We start from the raw sequence: 24529 nt of genomic DNA on the forward strand, positions 1-24529 counted from the left end.
TGAATTAATGCTGTTCACAAGCTGCTTTCAAGCTTGGCATTCATTAATGTTCATTAGGGGGGTTTTTGTTTTGTCCAAAGAAAGCAGGACGTACTCTTGATCATTCTAACAGGCTTTCTCTGTACTTTCCCCAGTGCTTAGTACAATGTCTGGCATACGGTAAGCGCTCAATAAATATTGATTCCCTGAGTTCTTCTGACTTGTTGAATCTTTGAGAGCCACAGTAATACCTGGGGAATTTTTTTATGGTATTCATTAAGCACTTACTATGTTCCAGGCACTGTTCTAAGTGACTGGGAAGTTACAACATAATCGGGTTGGACACAGTTTGGAAACAGAGTCTAACTCCTTACTGTGTACCCCGTACTGTGTTAAGTGGTGGGATAGTTAGAGGACAATCAGATTGGCCACAATCAGTGGTATTTATTGAGCATGTACTGTGTGCAGGCCACTGTACTCTGTGCTTAATCTCTGTCTCACATGGGACTCTAAGGGGGAGAGCAGGTATTGAGTTCCCATTTTACAGATGAGGAAACGGAGGCCCATAGTGTTGCGGTCAGGGAACATGTCTGCCATTTGTGTAATTGTACTCTCCCAAGTGCTTAGTACAGTGCTCTGCACACAGTAAGCTCTCAAACACGATTGATTCATAGAAATTAAGCGACTTGGCGGAACTAGGTGTAAAACTTGGTTTTCCTGATTCCCAGTCCCATGCTCCTTCTAATAAGTCACACCACTTCTCATGACCACACCGGGGACTTGAGGGGAGCCATAGCCCCCATTAGGTCCTGTCTTATTGGGCTCCCGGAATGCATCTGAATTCTCTACTTTGTGGTTGCCTCTGAGTTGGTGAGAGAAAGGGGCCAACAGGGATTCCAATTCTTTACCTTTAGATGGAGAAGACATTCTCCCAGGTGAGAGCAGTGTGGTCCAGTGGGAAGAGGAGGAATTTTAGGTTTCAGTCCCAACTCTGCCCCTGGCCTGCTGTGTGATCTTGAGCAAGTCACTTGGCCTCTTTGGACCTCAATTTCCTAACCTATAAAATGAGGATAAACTACCTATCTTTCCCTAACTCTTCGATTACAAAACAGATATGGAGAAGACACCCTGCGTATTCTTATTCTCTCATTTACCCCAGCTTGTGGGTACTTAGTAAGTTCTTAATAAATACAGTTGTTAATATAGTCATTATGGGAGCCCAGAAAGATTCCAGTTGTTTCTGATAGTCATAAGGAGCCTTGATTAGACAGAAGGGAGAACTTCCCAACTGAGGTGAGAAAAAACTGGATCAGGCTTCCAGGAAGATTATGGAATCTCTACCCTTGGGGATGATTAAAATCAACCACCTAGGTGGCTTACTTATTCTTCTTCCTGGAGGCAGGGGGCTTGACCAGATGACTTCTTGAAGTCACTTTTAGGTCCATGATTTATTGCTTCATTACCTTTAGTCCGGGCACCAGCCATTCAGTCTCCTTCCTTAGTGACACTTGCTTTCTCTGAACTGGTCCTTTCTGGAGAAACCACAGTAGTGTTAATCCATAGAAAATGAACCCTAATGATCACTCTGACCCCCCGGATCCTTTTTGATATTCCAAGAGGCAGTTCTCAAATATTTAAAAGCTTTTGAGTCTAGAGGCCACAGAGCTAGATGTGTGAATTAAGAGGCCCAGATGTAAGGAATTACCCTATCAGAAACCACCCATAAAGTTTGCATGCCTTTTTTTTCTAAGGTCCTAGCATAAGGGAGAAAGATTGTTACTCCTTTCAGCTTAGTCAGCTGGCAGTGACTGTGCAATCTTTGTTCTGCAGTTGTAATTAGCAGCTAATCATATTAACCGATGCCCCTCAATGTCTTGTTAAAATAACTTAAAGCTTCCCATTGGGTTAATTAATTTCTCATTGGTAAAGTTCACTGGGGTCTATTTGTCTAGTCAGGTGAGTTTTTTTCTTTTTTTTTTTTTTTTTTTTTTAAACAAAGTCACAAGTGTTGAGTCAAGGGCTTGCCTGCCATTTATAGTCCTAGCTGGGAGAAAGTTGAGGAGATTTAAAATGCTGGACAGGAAAAGGTTGGAGAAAGAAAGGAAAAAAACAAAAAAAGGGATTTAATACTTGTTCTCTCGTTCCCTTAGACTCTAAGCCCCATGTGGGTCAGAGACTGTGTCTGATCTGGCTACCCATATAGCAAGTGCTAACCACATTTAAGCCACATAGTAAGTGCTGGACAAATGTCTTATTATTATAGGGAAGGGCAGCATAGCTTAGTGGATAGAGCACAGGCCAAGGAGTCAGAAGGTCCTGGGTTCTAATTCTGACTCTGTCGTGTCTGCTGTGTGACCTTGAGCAGTCCCCGATTAGACTGTAAGCCCGTCAAAGGACAGGGACTGTATCTGTTACCCATTTGTACATTCCAAGCGCTTAGTTCAGTGCTCTGCACATAGTAAGTGCTCAATAACTACTATTGAATGAATGAATGAATCCACTGCTCTGGCCCTCAGTTTCCTCAGCTATAGAATGGAGATAATGATATCTGTCTGTCCCTATCTCAGAGGGAAGGTGTGAGGACAAAATTTGTGGCACAGTGGAGGAGCACTTTGAATTCATACAGCTTTTATTGTTCCAGGTAGTGTAACAGAGAATGCATACATGTCCCAAGCCCTTAAGGTCTTTGAAACTCTGTCTCTCACAACAGCTGCTTCTCTCCTCTCCTTTGGCATGCTTCTTCAGCAAACACAAAGCCACCAAGATCCCAAACTGCTCCTCTCTGGGCCGCCCAAGGCCTCTCAGCTGTTTGGGAGTTCCATCTATCAAATCTCTCAGCTGCCTCTCTTACCTCTTGTGTGTTTGTGGGCTTTTTTTTTTTTATCTTCCCCAGCTGCCGAATTGGCTCAAACCTCCCAGCCTGATGGCAAGGGGGAAAATGAAACCATTGTAATGATTCATTTTCAAAATTATCTGGGAAGTCTATTAAGAAAAATTTCATCTCAGTTTTTGTTCAGCTCCACATGAATCGACCTGGGAGTCTGTTTCGGCTCAGCTACCGTGGAGCCTTATTCTGAGAATTTTCAGGAAATGATCAAAAATGGGACTTGTCTGCCTTGAGGTGAGAGACTCTAAGTTGCATCCTCTCTGTTGGTTAAATGTTCTCCACAATCCCTACTGGGTTCAGAAAGCTGGAAGGAAACTTCAAATGGCTTTTAAAAACTATTAAGCCCCTCTTGACATCCTCTCATTACTCTGGCAATGTGGGCTTCCAGGGTTTGTCATTCCACAGTTTCACACTTAAAATACTGTTTGGAGTGAGAGTTGTGGGAGTTTTAGCTTTTTAATGAAGGTTAAATTTGTGTCTTAAAGTAAAGCAGCCAGCTGGCTGTTCTCCTATAATGAGAAGTTCTCCTTATGTGCCAAACTCTATACTAAATGCTGAGATAGATTGCTCAATCAATTGTATTTATTGAGCCCTTAGTGTGAGCAGGACACTGTAATAATGTTGGTATTTGTTAAGCGCTTACTATGTGCCGAGCACTGTTCTAAGCGCTGGGGTAGACATAGGGGAATCAGGTTGTCCCACGTGGGGCTCACAGTCTTAATCCCCATTTTACAGATGAGGGAACTGAGGCACAGAGAAGTTAAGTGACTTGCCCACAGTCACACAGCCGACAAGTGGCAGAGCTGGGATTCGAGCTCACCTAAGTGCTTGGCAGAGTACAACACAATATGTTATACGTTATGGGCACATTCCCTGCCTATAACAAGCTTACAGTCTAGAGAGGGATAAAAGATAATCAGATTGGACACAGTCCCGACCCCCGTAGGACTCACCGAGGGAAGAAGAACATTTGATGGATGAGGAAACTGAGGCACAGAAAAGTCAAGTGACTTGCCCCAGATCACACTGCAAACAAACCTGGGAGTCAGAGGACCTTGCTTCTAATCCCAGCTTTGCCACTTCCCTGTTGTGTGTCCTTGACCAATTCACTTCACTTCTCCAGGCCTCAGTTTCCTGCTCTGACAAATGGAGATAAGATGCTTGTTCTCTCTCCCCACCTTAGACTGAAAGTCCCATGTAGGATAGGGACTATATCCAATCTGATTGCAAGTGTCTAATGCAGTGCCAGGCACGTAGTGAGTACTTAATAAATACCATTATTATCATTATTATTCCCTGGAGCAATTGTCAAAGACAAGATATTCCATTCTGGAGCTCAGGAGATAGTAGATTTAAAGCTTTCTACTCTTGCTGAAACAAATGTAGTGAAGCCTGTCTCAGGAAGACTCCCTCTTTTGAAAGGATTCCTCCCTAAAAGGCTAACCCTTCTTCACATGGATTTAGCCATGCCAAAAATGGAATTCAAAGGCTCCCCTAAGAGCCTCCCCCAACTGCCCCAACACACAGAGAAGAAAAGGGTGGTTTCAAGTTTCACTGAAAGCAACATTCCTCTTGTTCTTCATATATTCATTTCTCTCTTCTCCAGTCTTCAGGGAAACTCTTCTTTCCTCCCCACCGAAAGTTTCAGGAAAATCCAGAGAGCATCTAGATTCCCAAAGTTGAATCAAGACTTGAGGTGGTTCCGATGAAGCCAGGAATGCTTTGACAGGAAAAATGCAATCATGGTATTTGAGCTCAATCAAGGGTATTCACTGACTGCTTACTGGGCGCTCTCTTAAGTCAGTCACTCTGTCAGTCTTATTTATTGAGCACTTACTGAGTGCTTGGGAGAGTACAGTATGGCAAGAACAGACACATTCCTTGCCAACAACAAGCTTACAGTCTAAAGGGAACTGCAAGCAGTCTAGAGGACTCCTAAGTGCTAGGGAGAATAAAAAAGAATAAGCCGACACAATATCTGCCCTTAGGGGTTTATGAGCTAGTGGGAGAGACAGACATTAAAATAAATTACATGCAGGGAAAGCAACTGAGTATAATGATATGTAAATAAGTCCAGGGGGGCACCTGAGTGCTTAGAGGGTTCAGACTTAAGTGCATAAGTGATGCAGCACAGAGGCAAAATAGGGAGTGTGTGCTGGGTGGGGGGGGGGGGAGGGGGGAGGTAGGGGTGAGATTAGAGATGGAAGACTTCCTGGAAGAGATATAATTTTTAGTAAGGCTTTAAATATGGGAAGAGTGGCAATCTGGCAGATACGAAGCAGAAGAGAGTTCCAGGCAGGAGGGAGGATGAGAGCAAGGTGTCAACAGCAAAAACCCAAAGAGGAGGCACAGTGACTAGGTTGGCATTAGGGGAGTTATTCCCTTCATTTATCCTTCCCTTTCAGACTATGTACCTATCTATAATTTATATTAATGTCTGCCTCCCCCTCTCGACTGTAACCTCATTGTGGGCAGGGAATGTGTCAGTTTATTGTTATATTGTACTCTCCCAAGCACTTAGTACAGTGCTCTTTAGGCAGTAAGTGCTCAATAAATTTGATTGAATGAATGAAATGTATGGGAAGGATTGCAGTGGGAAAGGAGAGGCTAAGTAGGGGAGAGAGAGCTGATTACCTTAAGGCTGGAGGTCAGGAGTTTCCGCTTGATGTAAAGATGGATGCAATGCATATCAGGAAAGTATATCAGAAGAATGAGTCCCACAGGGGGCTTATGATCTAATGGGGGTGAGGGATAGAAAAAGGAAATGGTCTCTGTTTTCTTATTTGGGGCCAAATCCAAGAAACACTCCTACCTGTATATTGTCAATTAATCCATCCTTGGGTAAGCAGGCTACCCATCTGTGGTGACAGGAAGGAAACACTCCTATTTGGCAAACACACACAAGCCATTATACAGGGATGGCTAAGAGAAGATTGTGTTCGCTAGTACCAGGCAACTACTCTATAGCAAACTCACATCTAAATCTAAGACTTTCACATTTTCAGATCGCTGAAAAGTTTTTCAGCCAGGGACCCCCATAAAAAGAACTAGAAATAATTTACCTTCTCTGAATTCAGGGAGTGTGGAAAGAGGGGAGATTTTGACCCCCATTTCTGACCCAGGAAGAGAGCAGAGATTACCCTGCTGGACTGGAAATAGAACCCATTCATCCTCTTCTCCCCAGATTAACCCCAGCAAAAAAATCAGCTGTCTGAAATTCATTCGACCCAATTTGGAAATCCGTGTCGAAATCCATGTGACGCCTTCAGATACGACCTTAAAAATAGTCTAATTGCTGCGCATTTCCCAAATGGTTTTTGTGGTTCTTTCAGGAGAAGAGTTTGGTTTTTTGCCTGGAAAATCACCAGCATTCGGGTCTGAAGCTCATTCCTTTAAAGAGATATTTGTGTTGTTGCCATTTTGGGGCAAGTTGATCTCGATCAAGCTTTACTCATTGTCCTATCTTTCTGCTAATAATAATAATAATAATGTTGGTATTTGTTAAGCGCTTACTTTGTGCCAAGCACTGTTCTAAGCGCTGAGGTAGACACAGGGGAATCAGGATGTCCCACGTGGGGCTCACAGTCTTAATCCACATTTTACAGATGAGGTAACTGAGGCACAGAGAAGTTATTTGCCCACAGTCACACAGCTGACAAGTGGCAGAGCCGGGATTCGAACCCATGACCTATGACTCCAAAGCCCATGCTCTTTCCACTGAGCCACGCTGCTTCTCATATGTGTGTGTGCATACATACACACATACCCTTCATCAATCAGCAGAATTTGAGTGCTTACTGTGTGCAGAGCACTGTACTAAGCAGTTCGGAGAGTATAATACAACAGAATAGACAACGTTCCCTGCAGAAAACGAGCTTGTTTTATATAAGGAAGCAAACCAAGGCTTTGAATGCGAAGGTGATTTTTATCTCTGATTTAATCACATGAAGCCGGGCTGCCCAATTGTAGAGCAGCGTTCTTGAAATTAAAAGTCACTGTGCTTCGTAGACTAATTTTCCGTGAGTCTAAAATAATCTCAAAGAACACGCATAGCAAATTCCCCATAAAATTCTAATCAACTCCGTGGCTTTGGAGGAAGACAAATCAGTTACCAGGAGTGTGTTGTGCACATTTTGGATTGGGAAAGTGAGACTTTATGAGTCGCAGAAGACATGACAGCATGAGAAGCAGTGTGGCTTAGTAGAAAGAGCCCGGGTTTGAGAGTTAGAGGTCATGGGTTCGAATCCCGCCTCTGCCACTTGTCAGCTGTGTGACTGTGGGCAAGTCACTTAACTTCTCTATGCCTCAGTTACCTCATCTGTAAAATGGGGATTAACTGTGAGCCCCACGTGGGACAACCTGATTACCCTGTATCTACCCCAGCGCTTAGAACAGTGCTCGGCACATAGTAAGCGCTTAACAAATACCAACATTATTATTATTATTATTGTTATTACCCCAGTGCTGGCTCTGCACATAGTAAGAGCTTAACTAATACCAACATTATTATTATTATTATGACAAGATGAGAGGTTTGATGAAACTTCGGTTAAACTGAGCATGAGCTCTGCAAAGGATTATAGTTACCTATAGTTATTATAGTTTGCTAAGCATTTACTATGTGCCAGGCACAGTACTAAGCACTGGGGTGGATACAGGCAAATTAGGTTGGACATAGTCTCCATCCCACCTGGGACTCACAGTCTCAATCCTTGTTTTACAGATGAAGTAACTGAGACACAGAGAAGTTAAGTGACTAGCCCAAGGTCACACGGCAGACAAGCGGCACAATCAGGATTAGAACTCATGTCACCCATCCTAGGGAAACCTGCCCCCTGCTATTGTGAGAATCTTTTACAACTTCTGTAGAGTCACTGAAGGGGGTGAATGAGGACTGAGGGGTCTTTCCAGCCCAAGTTTCGCAGTGCCTAATTTGCCTAGAGTGGCATGCTGTCTGACTGAATCATTGAATGCTATCAATAATCCATGGCCACGGGGAGAACTCCATTAATAAAGAATGTGTTATTTGGAGAAGAACGAACCGAAGATGTCCCAATTCCGAGGTAATTGAATATGCTCACCGTGATGCAGCAACCTGAACTTTCCACGATGTGTCAGCAGATGCTCTGAGTGATTAACGGTTTTAGAGGTTGGCTCATCTGTTTAACATCTCACTGCCTCTGGATCAATCCCCTCAAGGATTCCACTGTCCCTGTGGAATCCAGCCTGAACCGAACTTCTTGGGCCGAGAGGGGCTGAAGAACTGTGAGACTGCATCCGATTTAATTAACTTGTACCTACCACAGTGTTTGACACACAGTAAGCGCTGAACAAATGCCATAAACAACAAACAATTTGGACCACCCGTTTCATGTAGGGAAGTGACATCAGAATGTTTAAGTTTGGATCCAAAAGACTCCCAAGGTTTCTTCTGTGAAGAATCCCTTGCCATGAGTAGCTGTCGTGTTCATTGGTCTGCCCTTTGCCAATGCCTATGTCCTGCCTCTGACCTGGAACGCCCCTCTCTTTTCAAATGATTCTCCCACTCTAGACTGTAAACTCATTGTGGGCAGGAAGCATGTCTACCAACTGTGTTTTATTGCACTTTCCCAAGTGCTAGTACAGTGCTCAGCACACTGTATGCATTCAATGAATGCGATGGATTAATTGATCAATCTGACAGACGATCACTGTCCTTACCTTCAAAACCTTATTAAAATCTCCTCCAAGAGGCCTGTCCCGACTAAACCCTCATTTCCTCTTCTCCCACTCTCTTCTGTGTCACCCGTGGACTTAGATTTGCACTCTTTATTCACCCCTCCCTCAACCCCACATCACTTATGTACATATCCATAACATTTAAATGTTTATTTTTCCCTCAAGACTGTAAGCTCCTTGTGGGAAGGGAACATGTCTACCAACTCGGTTATATTGTTCTTTCCCAAGTACTTAATACAGTGTACACAATTGATCGATCGATTGTTTTTAGCTGTAAGGCTCAGGTTGAAGAGCACATTATTTGATTATCAGCTAAATCTTGTAGACATCCTCTTAAAGATTGGCAAATGGGATTATATCTTTTATTAATCAGAAAAATTCTCCTGGAAAACTGCATCGTAGCAATAAGCAGAAAAGGGACCCAGCAAAGAGAGACCTGCAGAAATTATTGAAGATAGATGGACTCGAGCTTGGTCTGGACAAACAGCGAGGTGATAGTGCAGGAAGGGAAGAGAAGCCTTCCCACCAGGACATCTTTGACCTCTGTCAAAATCCAAGGTGATAGCCAAGAAAGAGCAGTTGAGATTCCCCAACCATGCTGGCAGCCTTTATTCCTCAGAAGAGCAAAAACACTGTCACTATATGGACCCAGTTAGGGTTAGCTAACTATGTTAGTCTGATTTGTGCAATTCAGGGGATCATTTTTCTCCAATAAAACCACCCCTTTGCAATTTGCCTTGTAAAGTAATATTACAAGGAAAGTTCATACATTAGAAGAAATATCAATATTTTGTTTGGGGTCTTTGCTGAGGAGTTTTAAAAAAAAAATAGCTTTTTTTCATAGTATTGTAAGTGCTTATTTGCCAGGTACTGTACTAAGGGCTGAGGTAGATTCAAGCTAATCAGGTTGGACAGAGTCCCTATCCCACATGGGACTCTCAGTCCTAATCCCCATTTTACAGATGAGGTAACTGAGACACAGAGAAGTGAAGTGATTTGCACAAGGTCACACAACAGACGAGCGGCAGACCCGATATCGGAACCCAGGTCCTTCTGACTCCCAGGCCAGTGCTTTATCCACTAGGCCATGCTGCTTCTGTAGTTTATCAATAGCGTATGATTTATAAAATCGGTTAGCAAATCAGTGTTTGAGAAGAGATATCATTGTATGACATCATGTAGGTCAGGCATTCCTAAGGTTACATGATAAACTTGGAAAATAAAAAGGAGTCCTTCTGATTTTTAATGAAAGCCTAATCCTAATTTGGCAATAGTGATAAGAGAAACTGGTGAGAGGTGGGAGTACATCAGCGTATTTTTAGGAGTTAGATGTAATCATTAAGCATGCTGGAGAACGAGTCAGGTAAAGCTGTGACTTGAGAGCAACAATAGTCTGAAATGGACATTATGGCTAATTTGCCAGTTTTGTGAGAGTGGGGTGTAAATAGACTGCAGTAAATAGATTGTCTTTCCCAAGTTCTTTGACACCTCTCCCATTTATTTTGTGTTTCTTTCAGTTCCATAAACATTAGAATTTCATAAGCATAAGCTTTTCACAAGAGAAGCAGTATAGTCTAGTGGAAAGAGCACAGGCCTGGGAGTCAGAGAATCTAGGTTCTAATCCTGGCTTCGCCACCTGTCTGCTGTGTGATCTTGGGTGATTAGCTTCACTTCTCTGTGTGTCTGTTACCTCATCTGTGAAATGGGTTTTAGGACTGTCAGCCCTTTGTGGTTCAGGGACTGCGTCCAACCTGATTATCTTGTATCTACTCCAGCACTCAATACAGAGCCTGGAACATAGTAAGTGCATAACAAATACCATAAAAAAGCAGGAATTGAGCATAATTCAGAGTAGCAATGGGAAAGCAGGATGTTTCTAATGATCTTACAACAAAATTGGTGTAAAGACTGTCTTGGAGAAGTATATTAGCTGTGAATGACTGGACTCACCCATGCAAAGAAACCCATGAAAATATCTGGGTATGCATGGTTCTGAAAAACTGAGAAATCTGCATGAACAGTGCATGATTCTCTTCACAAGTTTCTTCTTTAGGCAATCAAGTCCTAGGGAAAAATCTATCATCTTGGCATGGATTTTCACACATTAAATTTTTTTACAAAAATTGAGAGTCACAAGGGACAGGGAATAGATTCAAATATAGGTAGGAGCAGAGTAATCAGTGTGTGTTTAAAGAGGAAAAACTCTACATGTGTAAACTAGCTTAGACTTATTAATAATAATGTTGGTATTTGTTAAGCACTTACTATGTGCAGAGCACTGTTCTAAGCACTGGGGTAGATACAGGGTAATCAGGTTGTCCCAAGTGGGGCTCACAGTCTTAACCCCCATTTTACAGATGAGGTAACTGAGGCACAGAGAAGTTAAGTGACTTGCCCACAGTCACACAGCTGACAAGTGGCAGAGCCGGGATTCGAACCCATGATCTCTGACTCCCAAGCCCGTGCTCTTTCCACTGAGATAGATAACTGGTTCCCTTTATTAAATTGATGTTTGAAGGTTGTTTCCTTGCATTAAAGATTGGAATGACATTCTGCTTTAGATATTTTGGAATAATGGTTACTAGGACAACACATTTCATAAAGAATGAATGAATTAGGAGTGAATTACGTGCATTGATCAACATCTACATTTTTATATTATCGTTGCATCTTGTCTCCCCCGCCACTCCCAGACAGTAAGCTTGTTTTGTCTGTTTATTGTATTGTACTCTCCCAAGCGCTTAGTACAGTGCTCTGCACATAGTAAGTGCTCAGTAAATACAACCGAATGAATCTTGTTGAGAAGGTACTTTTCAACATCTAGTAAATATGACCTTCTGCCCCCTTCCCCCCCGACACACACATATCTTTATCTCCTTCCCCTCATCAGCTATTAATACTAATTATGGCTTTTGTTCAGAACTTATTCCGTCAAGGACTGGGGTAGGTAAAAGATTATCAGTTCTTCGTGGGGCTTCCGGTCTAAGTAGGAGGAAGAACAGATGTTGAATGCCCATTGTGCAGATGAGGAAACTGAGGCATAGAGAAGCAACTTGTCCAAGGTCATTCAGAAGACAAGTCGCTATTAATATCATTATTTTAAATGTTTACTATGTGCCAAGAGCTGGAATCATCTGGAGAGAGGTAATCTGTGACAAAAATCATAAAAAACAGAAAGGGCTATATTACCCCATTTTTCTGATTAGAAGAAGGGGAAAGAGATCTTTCCGTAAAGCAGAGTCTCAGATTAGCTTTGATTGCCTGACTGGGCCTTAGACCATTGTGGAATGAACTGTATCAATCCATAATAAATTTAATTAGAAACTTGAGATCAACCTCTCTCTACTGATTTTTCCAAATGAACATCTGAATTTCCTAATGGAGTCTTTCTAATTCCTAATGACACAAATTCATTATCTGGCTGTATAGAATTAAATTGCTACTAATTTGAGGGTGTTTGATTTATTTAGCAAGAGTTCATTGATATATGACCCTCCATTTTGAACTCTCTGACAATTGGATACATATATTGCATCTCTGTATGTACATATACCTCTATGTAAAAGTATGATAGCTTAGATATGTTTGAATAGGGAAATTCAGATAAAGCAAGGTCTGATTGCTGAACATTTTCTAAATTATCTAATTCTTACAATAATATACTCAACAAAATCTTTTCTTGTGTATATGTACATTTTTCATAAAAACTAGGTTTAAATGAAACATGGGATTAGGGCTGTTGAAAATATGTGTGAGCTGAAGGAAAATAGATCAGAAATTGATGACTATATTAGTTTATTGCCTGGGAACTCTGTTTTAAGGAGCTCAGGCCTGGGAGTCTAAGGATCTGGGTTCTAATTCTGGCTCTGTCACTTGCCTATTGTGAGACCTTGATCAAGTCACTTAACCGCTCGGTGACTCAGTTTCCTTATCTGTAAAAAGGGCATCCAATACCTATTCTCCCTCCTACTTAGATTGTGAGCCCCATATAGGACGGGAACTGTCTGATCTGCATGTATTGTATCAACCTCAGTACATAGCACAGTACTTGGCACAAAGGAAGTGCTTAACAATTATCATTATTATAGTATTATTATTATTATAGTATAATATATGTGTGCAATGCACCCACTGAGCACTGTGCTAAATGATGTTATATTGTGCTGTCCCAAGCACTTAGTACTGTGCTCTGTCCCCAGTAGGTGCTCAGTAAATTTGATTGATTGATCAGTTGATTGCGAGAAAACAGTAGAAAACCACCCAATCCTTTCTTACAAAGGGGGGGATCCTTGGATGTTTTCTTATGGAAGGTTCAGACAGTAGAAGAGGTCAACATCAAGGAAGGGTTACCTAGTGGATAGAGCATGGGCCTGGGAGTCAGAAAGACCTGGGTTCTCATTCTGACACCGCCACCTGTCTGCTGTATGACCTTGGACAAATCACTTGACTTCTCTGGGCCTCAGTTACCTCATCTGTAAAATGGGCATTAAGATTGTGATGGACTGTGGCCAAATCTGATTACCTTGTATCTACCCAAGTGCTTAGAACACTGTGTGACACAGTGCTTAAAAAATTGGTCCAATTCACCAAATATTCACATGAACCTCCGCTTCTCTTTTTCCTTTCTCCTTTGCTATAACTTCCTCAACTTTGTTTCTTTTGATCAGATTTGCACTCCCTCTCCCCCGCACCACTGCTAAATTTGCTCGATAGGATTGTGGTGTCTTCCTTTGACACAATCTCATATGCTTAGTTTAGATTAGTTATGATATTTATCATCTGCTTATATGTCAAGCACTGTGCTAAGCTCTGGGATAGACACGAGATAATCAGAGTTGGGGCCTGGGGATGAAGAATATCACCCCATTTTACAGAAGAGAAAACTAAGTCTTCGAAGGATTAAGTGACTTGACAAAATGTACCCAGTGGGCCAGTGGCCAAGATAGGATTGGAACCCATCTCAAACCTGCACTCTTTCCACTAGACAAATCTACCTCTTAGAGATCCAGAATATGAACTTCAGGTGAGAGTCCGCAAATGATCTGCCAAAGGGGGGGAAAAAAAATGTTGATGCACTTGGTGTGTTCTTCTGCATCTTCTGTTCATTTTGTGCTAAAACGATTGAGTATCTTCCTGGTGAGCATATTTGAAGAAAAACAACAAACCCTCTCCGCTGTCATCTTAAAACACAATTAGGGGAAGCTGTGTGGCCTAGTGGATAGAGCTCAGGTCTGGGAGTCGGAAAGACCTGGGTTCTAATCCCGGATCTGCCACCTGTCTGCTGCGTGACCTTGGGCAAGACCCTTCTCTGTGCTTCAGTTACCTCATCTGTAAAATGGGGATTAAGAATGTGAGTCCAGTGAGTGATAGGGATTGTGTCCAACCCAATTACCGTGTATTTATATTAATGCTGTCTCCCCCCTAGACTTGTAAGCTCACTGTGGGAAGGGAATGGGTCAGTTTTTATATTGTACTCTCCCAAGTGCTTAGTTCAGTGCTCTGCATATAGTAAGTGCTCGGTAAATATGACAATGAATGAAAGTGCTTAGTACAATGCCTGGCATATGGTAAGCACTTAAATACCACAAATATTATTATTATATTCTCTCTTTTTTTATTCTTGTAGTGCATGTATTCTCTTTTCCTGTATATGCACCCTCTTTATTCTCACTAAATTTAATGGGAATTTTGAATTTTTATTTGTCTTTCGACAGCGATGGCTATCCTAACTGCTGACCTTTCTCAGTGTTTCTGTCTTTACCCTGTAGATGGTGAGCCCCTTGTGGGCAAGAGACCATGGCTTAATTAATCATGTGATTTTCTCTGATTAAATATCAGGCTCTGTACAATGTAAACGTTTAAGGAAGGTAAGTGATGATGATGAAAATTGAGCTTCTACTACTGAGAGTCTCTAATTTGTTTCTATCTGACATTTCTTCAACTTCCCTCCCACAGACACCAAGGACATTAGTTTTTTGGTTTTTTTTTTTCGTAAGGGGGCACAGAGTGCTGAGGGGTGGGGAGAAATAGAGAGAGGAGAGGGAATTTGTTTTGCTTTTTTATAAAACAAGTCGATTCTTTTTTCTCCTCTTTCATCATTATTATTATTATCTTGGCATTCAGTCATCCAATAACCTCAAGTCACCTTCCCTCGACGATATAGGTTTCCATCTAAACTCAACAATGATAATCATGAAAAGACAATATCGTGGCGTTTTTCTTTCCTTATTTTCCAAATACCTCGGGAGGACTTTGCCGCCTTTTTCTCTCAAACGTGTCGTAATGCTGATCGTTTAGCAGAGTAAAGAAAGTAGCCTCGCATACCAGCCGGTTCTGAGTGAATTAGGATTAAAAAAACCAAAAAACTGGTCCAAGCTTTTTTCCCCTCAAGACCTGATCTGTAAAAATTGGCCTTCCGGAGCGGAGAAGAAATTCTCTGAATTAGGAGTCCAAAAAAAAAAAAAAAATCGGACCAAGCTTTTTTCTCTTAAGATCTATTCTGTAAAGGATTAAATATATATGTAAGCATCTATATATATATATATGGACCAAGATTTTTTCTCTTAAGACCTACTCTCTAAAGGATTCAAAATAAAAAAAAAATCGGACCAAGCTTTTTTCTCTTAAGATCTACTCTGTAAAGGATTAAATATATATGTAAGCATCTATATATATATATATGGACCAAGATTTTTTCTCTTAAAGGATTCAAAATTTAAAAAAAATCGGACCAAGCTTTTTTCTCTTAAGACCTACCCCGTAGAGGATTCAAAACAAACAAACAAAAAATGGACCAAGCTTTTTTTCTCTTAAGACTTATTCTGTAAAGGATTTAAAAAAAAAAAAAAACCCCAAATTGGACCAAGCTTTTTTTCTCTTAAGACTTATTCTGTAAATGATTTTTTTAAAAAAAACCCCAAAATTGGACCAAGCTTTTTTTCTCTTAAGACTTATTCTGTAAAGGATTTTAAAAAAAAAAAACAAAAGCCCCAAATTGGACCAAGCTTTTTTTCTCTTAAGACCTACTCTGTAAAAGCTGGCCTTCTGGAGCAGCGGAAGAATTCTCCGAGCATCCCCCGTAGCATCCCTGGAGAAGAGAGGCAGCACCTGATGGACAGACGAAGCATCCAACCTGAAGCCCAGTGCTTTGAGCTATTTAGGCCCCCGGAATCTCTCCTAGCAAAAAGGATGGGGAGGTGGCTCCTCCCTCTCCTCCGACTTCTGCCAAGGAGAGGTGTTGTCCTTGGCATCCCACCTCTCTCTCTTACCTCTCTCTGCACCTCTTCCCCCGATTATTAGCTGGGATCCTGGAGACACCTCTGGCCCCAAGCTTTTGGCAACAGTCCCCTCTCCTTCCCCATGCGGGGGGCATCGTTTCCTTTGCCAGCCTAGGTTGCTTGGCAGCGGGAGCAGAGGCAGGAGCCAGGCAGCGGCCGTCTCCTTTCCCTTCCCTCTCCCTCCACCCCCCTTGGGGCTATTTTTTCCTCCTCCTCCTCCTCCTCCTCTATTTTTCTCCCCACCCGGACTTGTCCGTATTTGGAGGTCCCGGAAGGCGACCGTCCCTTCTCCTAGAGAAGGGGAGGAGGGGGAGGCCGGGAGTGGCCGGACACGGATTTTCCCTGCAGAGAAATCGGGAGTGCGGCCCATCGGACCAGGTAATTTAAGAGCAGCTCGTTGTCGGGGGGCGGCAGAAGCCAGACCCGCCCCCAGTCCTCTCCTGGAGTTGAGCCAGAGCTGGGATGGGCGGGGGTCCCGGCTGCGGTGGAGAGAGAAAGAAAAGGATCGTGTGGGCGTGTGCATGTGGGTTGGGGGGGGGGGGGTTGGTTGCATCTGGGTTGGGGGGTCGCATCTGGGTTTCCCTGGGTGCATGCGTGTCTGCGGATGGGTGGGGGCCGCCCGGGACCCCCGAGAGGGGTGCAGAGGGCTGCAGGTAGAGGAAAGGGGGATCCAGGGAAAGAATACTCCCGAGCTGGAGGATGGGGGTCCCCAAAGTCCCTTTATCTGGGTCACCTCCTCTCCCCCAGCAACTCCCTCTGCCCTCCTCCCCAGGGTGGGCCATGCCCGCAGCGTGTGTGGATGTGTGGGGCGCTGAGCCATGCGGGACGGTTTAGTGGTGGAGACAATAGAGAAGAGGCTGAACCTGGGGGAAAGAGCGAGGGGGTGGGAGTCAGAAGGGCCTGGGTGCTAAAGTCCCCTGGTCTTCCTCTTGGCTGCTGTGTGACCTTGGATAAATCACTTCGCTTCTCTTGGGCCCCGGTCACTTGACCTGTAAAATGGGGGTGAAGACTGTGAGCCCCGTGTGGGACAGGCACTGTCCAACTTGATTAACTTCTATCTACCCCATTGCTAACTACAGTGTCCGGCACATAGTAAGTCCTTAAGAGATACCACAGATCGAAATAAATACCTGTGCTATCCTATATGCTATACTATCCTATATATACATTGCATCTGCCGGCTCGGTTGCTTGCCGTCGCTTTCCGGCTTCTTCGATTTCTCCGGTTTCTCACCTGGGACAGCGTCGGGACAAACGAAAAACCTGAGTCCTGAGCACTATTCTGGAAATTATTATTATCAATATTTAAAAGAGGGAGAGGAGGACTGAGGAGATGTAAGGACCAAACTACAGTTGAACATCACCAAGGCACTTGGCCCGGGATTGGGGGTGATGAGGCGTTTGTGCAATTATCATTACTACATTACATGGCTGATAATGTTACAGTTAGCACCAGTGCAGACCCTCCTTTAACACCCCTTGCTTCAGTCATTCAATCAATGGCATTTATTGTGTGCTTACTGTGTGCAGAGAATTGTATTAAGTACTTGGGAGAGTACAGAAAAACAGACTTAGTAGACACGTTCCCTGCCCACAAAGAGCTTACAGTGTAGAAGGCGTGATTTTGAATGAAACCACATAGATTGCCGCTAGGGATTGAGAAGATGCTTGCTGTCTTCTCTATGCCCTCCGTGGTCCCTTTTGGGAAAATATTATACAACTTCATCATTTAATAAGCAAACACACAGGGCCTGCGTGCGGGCATTTGCCCTTAGTGGGATTATTCTCGAAGTAAATAAATGTAAGGATTTGAAGGGTTTAATAGGCAACCGGGATCAGGTCCAAGCTTCACAGGGATGCTACAGAAGCCTTCGAAAGTAGTTGGTTCATTTGATGGAATGTCAAACCACAGGAATTTAGGAGAGTGTGTCATTGCCCTAATATAGACATTTGGGTTTGGGGAAAGACAACTAGGAAAATATTGTAAAAATGTAAATTTATTTACTGGGTGTATTGCTTATGTTGGAGTAAAGAATTTCCTTTTGGTAGATACATTCTGGGAGGAAAAGTTACTCCTTTTCCTGTAGCTTGTAACTACAAAACATCCTGCTAAAGTAATATGATGAAAGCATAAGTTAAAACCCAAACCATGAAATAACCTCCTGAAATGGAGAACAATGTGTCAGAAAGCAAGGGGGAAAAGGTGACATCAGGACTGCTGATTCAATTACTCTCGTTCTTAGTATATAGTTCATTTGTGGCACTATTATGGCTGTTTCACATTTATTAGACACCCCTAGTTTGTTATGGCTTTTAAAGGGCATTATCCCAGCTGGCTTTACCCCAGAAACATTCCCTAGAGTACCTAGAAAGGAACAGTCTGGTTTATAATTATTTTTATCTGGGTCTATGAACAGGTCCTTAGGTGCAGGATAAGCCAGTTGTGTTTTACAGGTTGCATGCTGTTTTGCTCCAGACCTTTACTGAAGGATTTCTAATTCCCAGAATGAACCTTAATCCATAGAGCATTCATTCATTCAATTGTATTTATTGAGTACTTACTGCGTGCAAAGCACTGTACGGGAGCGTTCATCTCACACCTGGGTTCTTCACTATATTTCTCGAATTCTCACCTACTTTCTCAGGATCCTTCCTCCCTGGGTATTGTGATGTGTCAATCCATCATCAGCATTTAAGTGCCTTCTAGGTAACAGAACACTTTGCTTTTGTTTTTGATTTTTTTAACGGTATTTAAGAGCTTACTATTTGTCAAACACTGTTATAAGCACTGGGGTGAGATGCAGGTGAATTAGTTTGGACACAGTCCCTGGCCTGCATGGGGATCACGGTCTAAATAGGAAGGAGAACTGCGGCGTAGAGAAGTGAAGTGACTTGCCCAAGGTCACAGCTGGCAAGTGGTGGAGGCAGGATTAGAACCCCAGACTTCTGACTCCCAGGCCTAAAGTCTTTCTGCTAGACTATGCTGCTTCTCTGGGTTGGGACAGTATTCATTCATTCATTCATTCAATAGTATTTATTGGAATCAGTAAATCGGTAGGATTTATTGTGCAGAGCACTGTACCAAGTGCTTGGGAGAGTGCAATATAACAATAAACAGAAGCAAAAGACATTCCCTGACCTCAAAGAGTTTACAGAGTTCCCCCTCCTGGAAACCGGGTTGGAGACTCAGATGCCCCCAACTCTGTGCTGTTTTTAAATCACCTGTTTTAAAAGCCCTTATCTTCAACCCTATGAAAGTATCTGAGAGAAATATCCTGGCCCAGAACGTTTAGTCTTCCCACTAACCTCCTTCCTCTGAATGAGACCTGGCTCTTCCTCGTATTCTCCTTGAAAGTTATTGCCCCTTCCTCTAACTCGACACCACCCCACTCCCATCACCCAAACAATCATCTTCTACTTGGACATTTCTATTTTTTGATCTGTTTAGTGTTATTGAACATTTACTGTGCATCGAGCACTGTTTTACGTGCCGGGGTAGATACAAGTTAATCAGGCCGGACCCAATCCCTGACCCACATGGAGCTTACAGTCTAATTAGGAAGGAGAATAGGTATTGAATCCCCATTTACACATGAAGAAACTGAGAAGTCAAGTGGCTTGCCCAAGATTACGCAGCAGACAAGTGGTGGAGCTAAGATTAGAAGCCACGTCCTCTGACTCCTAAGCCTATGCTCTTTCCACTAGGCCACGTTGCTTCTCAGTGATGAGTTCCTAACCATTTGGTTGCCTGGAGGATCATTGGGGTGACGGCTTTCAAGGATATAAGGAAGCCATCGTTACAGTGTTCCTCCGAGCATCCTTGGCTCTATCGATAGTAATTTTTTTAATGGAATTTCTCAAGTGCTTTCTATGTGCCCAACTCTGTTCTACACTCTGGGGTAGATACAAGGTAATCAAGTTGGACTCAGCCCATGTCCCACATAGGGCTCACAGTCGTAATCCCCATTTTACACGTAAGGGAATTGAGACCCGGAGAAGTTAAGTGACTTGCCCCAAATCATACAGCAGTCAAGTGGGAGAGCCAGGATTAGATCCCAGGTCCTGCTGACTCCCAGGACCATGCTCTATCCACTGGGCCTTGTAAATATTGTAAGAGAAGCAGAAATTCAGATCCTTATCTCTCGTGGCCCCTCTTGCAAAACCATGCACAGAATAGTACATGGACCGGGGAGTCAGAGGATGTGGGTTCTAATCCCGGATCTCCCACTTGCCTGCTGTGTGACCTTGGGCAGGTCACTTTATTTCTCTGTACCTTACTCAATCTATAAAATGGGGATTAAGACTGAAAGCCCTGTGGAGTAATTAAGTATTATTAATTAGTAATAGCCCTGTGGAGCCCTATTAGTATTATTAGTAATAGCCCTGTGGAGCCCTATTGATTACCTTCTATCTACCCCAGCACTGAGATCAGTACTTGTTGAATCCCAAATTCAATTCCACCACAGCTGGAAACCCATAAAAATAATTACTGTGGTATCTGTTAAGCGTTTACTATGTGCCAAGCACTGTACTAAGCACCGGGGGAGATACAAGATAATCAGGTGGACGCAGGCCCTGTCCTCCACAGGGCTCACAGCCTTAATCCCCTTTAACAGATGAGGTAACTGAGGCCCAGTGAAGTGACTTGTCCAAGGTCACACAGTGGACAAGTGGCAGATCCGGGTTTAGAACCCAGGTCATTCTGACTCCCAGGCCCATGCTTTATCCTCTAGACCTTTCGGCTTCTCCTTGTGCTTTTCTGTTACACCCTTACCCCTGGAAACCCTGAAGCAGGTTTATAGTAGCCAGTAGGTTGCCCAAGTTCACCCGAATCAATCAACCAGTGATATTTCTTGAGAATTTACTGGGTGCAGAGCACTGTACTAAGTGCTTGGGAGAGTACAGTGCAAAGAGTTGGTAGGTCCGGTCTCTGCCCACACTGAGTTTACAATCTAGAGGGAATATAATTTTGTCTGGTGTGGCACCAGCTCGATCTGGCTAGCAGGACCCCTGGCCCTAAGTCAGGGCACTGCCAAGGCTCCAAGGATGACATCTGAACCCATTCCAACAATCAGAACCTGGCCCCTCCACATGCACGGAGGATTTTCTTCCAAGTGCCCTCCCTGGGCCAATTCCAGAATAGCTTTTCCGATCAGGGCAGCTTTCCAAGAATGCAAAACTGGCAGTAATGTTCCGTTGAATTTCATTTTTTCCCCCCAACATTTTACAGCTCATTCCTATTGCTCTCTGACAGATTTGGCCAGACCCGACACCCCTGCAAGCATCCACTGTCTGAGTGTCATATGATTAAACCACCTGCCAGCATTTTAAATTACTGGATCGCAAGCAAAAGCACCATGCTAACTCCCTGTGAATTCAGCGGAGTCGAATTGTATATATCGCCACCGTGGAGGCGCTGCTGTAGAAAATCTTCCAGTCCATTGGCCACAGAGAGGACTGGGCAAAGGATAAAGATAGAATCGGAGGCGGGAGTCATAAAAGGAGACAGAGGGATCAGAGGGGAAGGTTTGATCTGATGAGGGCACCTTGGTTATTTTAAGCTAAACGGTCATGCTTCCCTTAGCGAAAATCCGTGATAGTGCCTCCACGAGCAAAATTGGACAAATGAAGGATTGTTCTTTGCCTTTTTCAAAGCGAGGTGCGGAATCTGCTGGTGAATTTGTAGGTGGTTGATGTTTCACCAGAAGAGTAGAAGGAAGTTCAGAATGTTTTATCCCAGAGGAAAAATATGGGACCCATTTAACACACGTACCAAGCTACAGTAGATGTTAGCTTTTGAGTGTGAGATTAGTAAAATAAAATGTTTCCCACAAGGTAAGAGAAATGACTGACTTTGGGGTAGATGAGGGGACACTCTTACCCAGAAGGTCCTGCTATTTAAATGATTCAAAAATAGAAATAAAAATATGGGAATGAAATTGAAGACTTTTGTGTGTGTGTGTGTGTGTGTGTTACAAGTTAATGCAGAGTAAATGTTGCTAAATAATATAATAATAATAATCTACCAATCCTGTACTATACTCTCCCAAGCACTCAGTACAATGCTCAGCACAGAGTAAGTGCTCACTGGGGATGATTGATTTTAGGGGAAGCCTGTCAGTGCAGCAGTGTTTAATGGGGCAACTAGCAGGGAGCACAGAGTGTAATCCTGGCATCATGTAATAATTGTGGTATTTATGTGCTTTTTTATGGTATTTAAGAGCTTACTATGTGCCAGGCACTATACATACAGCTGGGGTAGGTACAAGTAATTAGGTTGGACACAGTTCATGTCCCTCATGGAGCTCACAGTCTTAATCCCATTTTACAGATGAGGTAACTGAGGCACAAGGAAGTGAAGTGATTTGCCCAAGGACACCCAGCAGAAAAGTGAAAAGAGTTTCATATGAAATTGAGTGATTGGATGTTCCAATTTGGGTCTTGACTGTAGGCTCATTGTGGGCTGGGAATGTGTCTGTTTATTGTTATATTGTACTCTCCGAAGTGCTTAATACAGTGCTCTGTACACAGTAAGCGCCCAATAAATACTATTGAATGAATGGGTCTGTGCGGGCAAACTTCACAGCTCTTTGTGAAAGTTTCACAGATGCCACATGTCCTGGGTGGCACTAGCCAGACCTTGCCTGCTTTGCCAGCTGAAGATGTGGGGATTTACTCATCGTCTCTTTGTTGCAAATCAGCACAGCAGAGTATGAAAAGAATGAGTTGTACTCCTTCACATAGGTCAGTTGTCAGTGCTTCCTAATTGGGCTTTCTGGAATGCTCTGGAACACTCTGGAAATCTGTGCTTCTCTGACGGAGGGTGGGGCCGGGGGGGAGGTCTCTTGAATGAATCTCCTGATTCTGTTGACTTCCAGCCTGGACTCGAGGGATTCCCTGAGGTCCCCCAGGTGGGGTGAGGAGGCAGGGCTGGGAAAGCGAAGAACCTTCAATTCCCCCTGCCCATCAGGTAGCTAGACATTTGATTCAAATAATCAATGGTATTTATTGAGCACTTACTATGTGTAGAGCACTGTCCTCGGCACTTGGGAGAGTATGAGAGAATGAGCAGACATGTTGCCTACCCATAATGAGCATAATAATAATGATTGTGGTATTTAAGCACTTACTATGTGCCAGGCACTCACTGTACTAAGTGCTGGGGTAGATACACATGGGGCTAGCAGTCTTAAACCCCATTTTACAGATGAGGGAACTGAGGCACAGAGAAGTGAAGTGACTTTCCCAGGTTCACACAACAGACAAGTGAGCTTGTTGTGGGCAGGGAATGTCACTGTTTTTTGTTTTACTGTGCTTTCCCAAGAGCTTAGTACAGTGCTCTGCACACAATAAGCACTTAATAAATACAATGGAATGAATAAAGTGGTGGGGACAGGATCTGTACCCAGGTCCTTCTGAGTCCTCTCTGATTCGACACTTGGAATGGTGTCTGGCACGTAGAAAGCACTTAACAAATGCCATCTTGGTCCCAAGCCCGTGTTCAATCCACTAGACCTCGCTGCTTCTGTCAAACCGTCCCAAGCCCAAGGTACGGTGCTTCTGACTCAGTAAGCACTCCTTGTGCTGATGTCACACTCCCCAAGAGAAGCTGGCAGGAGTCAGTCAATCCTATTTACTGAGCCCTTACTGTGCGTGGAGCACTGTACTAAGCGCTTGGAAGAGTACAATATAACAATATTGTTATAAGAGAAGCCAATGGTTCTCGTATGAATAACAAGTCATAGACATTTGAAGAGAAGTTTGCTTCAGGCTGATTGAGTAAACTGGCATTTTCTCATGAAAAATGATTTTTAAAGAAGACATTTGCCTTACTCGGGCACAAGCCCATGTGTGATGACTTGGGCATTGGAGTCACATACTAAGGCTTTTTCCTTTTGCTGTTCCATTTCTTGTGTAGGCAAAGAAGAATTCAATAGATATGTGATTTTTAATGTCCTTGTGGGTCCTAGTGAAATACCAATGGGAACACCATGGCGGATGTGAATGAATTTACAAAATGAATGTTACTGGTTAGTAATCCAAATAAGATAGGGTGTCTCTTTGGAGTCTTTCATTAATTCATTCAATTGTATTTTTTTTTTTACTGTGTGCAAAGCACTGTACTCAGTGCGCTTGGGAAATACACAAAGACTCCAGAGCCATTGGGAGTTCAAAGTGTCCCTGGCAGAGGTTTGGGTAAAGTCAACAATCGTTAGAAGGTATGGGGTCTGTATTGATTTTTGGCCTCCTTCCCCTTCAGCAAGATGCAGATTCATTCAATAGTATTTATTGAGCGCTTACTATGTGCAGAGCACTGTACTAAGCGCTTGGAACGTACAAGTCGGCAACAGATAGACACAGTCCCTGCCCTTTGACGGGCTTACAGTCTGATCGACTGTAAATCGATGCTTTCGGCCTCTGACTTGCTCACCTAGTCTCTGCTCTTCCGTCCCCCTTCTTTTCTTTGGACCTTGTTCCGTAGCCCTTCTGTACAGGGAGCCTGTGATCAAGACAGTGGAATCCTGGGCCCAGTGGATCTAGCCTCTTTCAAACATAGCTGCTTAATGATGAGCTGAAACAGCTTGTGAGTGTGGGGGGGGGAGTGTGTGTGTCTGCAGAAGGTCTGCAAAACCTTTGCTTTGAAAATCCTTCCAAGTCTCTGTCCCCAA

The 24529-nt window shown here is 43.3% G+C and overlaps 1 protein-coding gene across 4 annotated transcripts in view; it reads left to right on the top strand.

Moving 5' to 3' along the window:
- Window positions 1-24529, top strand: part of CAP2 (cyclase associated actin cytoskeleton regulatory protein 2) — a 73702-nt gene that overhangs the window by 844 nt on the left and 48329 nt on the right. For 3 of the 4 annotated variants that reach the window (XM_039910536.1, XM_007666434.4, XM_007666436.3), the window contains exon 1: window positions 15778-16239. The exons of the other annotated variant lie outside the window; for it this stretch is intronic. The gene's annotated coding sequence lies outside the window, so the exon portion shown is untranslated. Of the gene's footprint in view, window positions 1-15777; window positions 16240-24529 lie in introns of those variants that run through there. 4 annotated transcript variants of the gene reach the window in all.

The sequence above is a fragment of the Ornithorhynchus anatinus genome, chromosome X2 (assembly GCF_004115215.2).
Source record: "Ornithorhynchus anatinus isolate Pmale09 chromosome X2, mOrnAna1.pri.v4, whole genome shotgun sequence".
In the NCBI taxonomy this organism is placed as follows: domain Eukaryota; kingdom Metazoa; phylum Chordata; class Mammalia; order Monotremata; family Ornithorhynchidae; genus Ornithorhynchus; species Ornithorhynchus anatinus.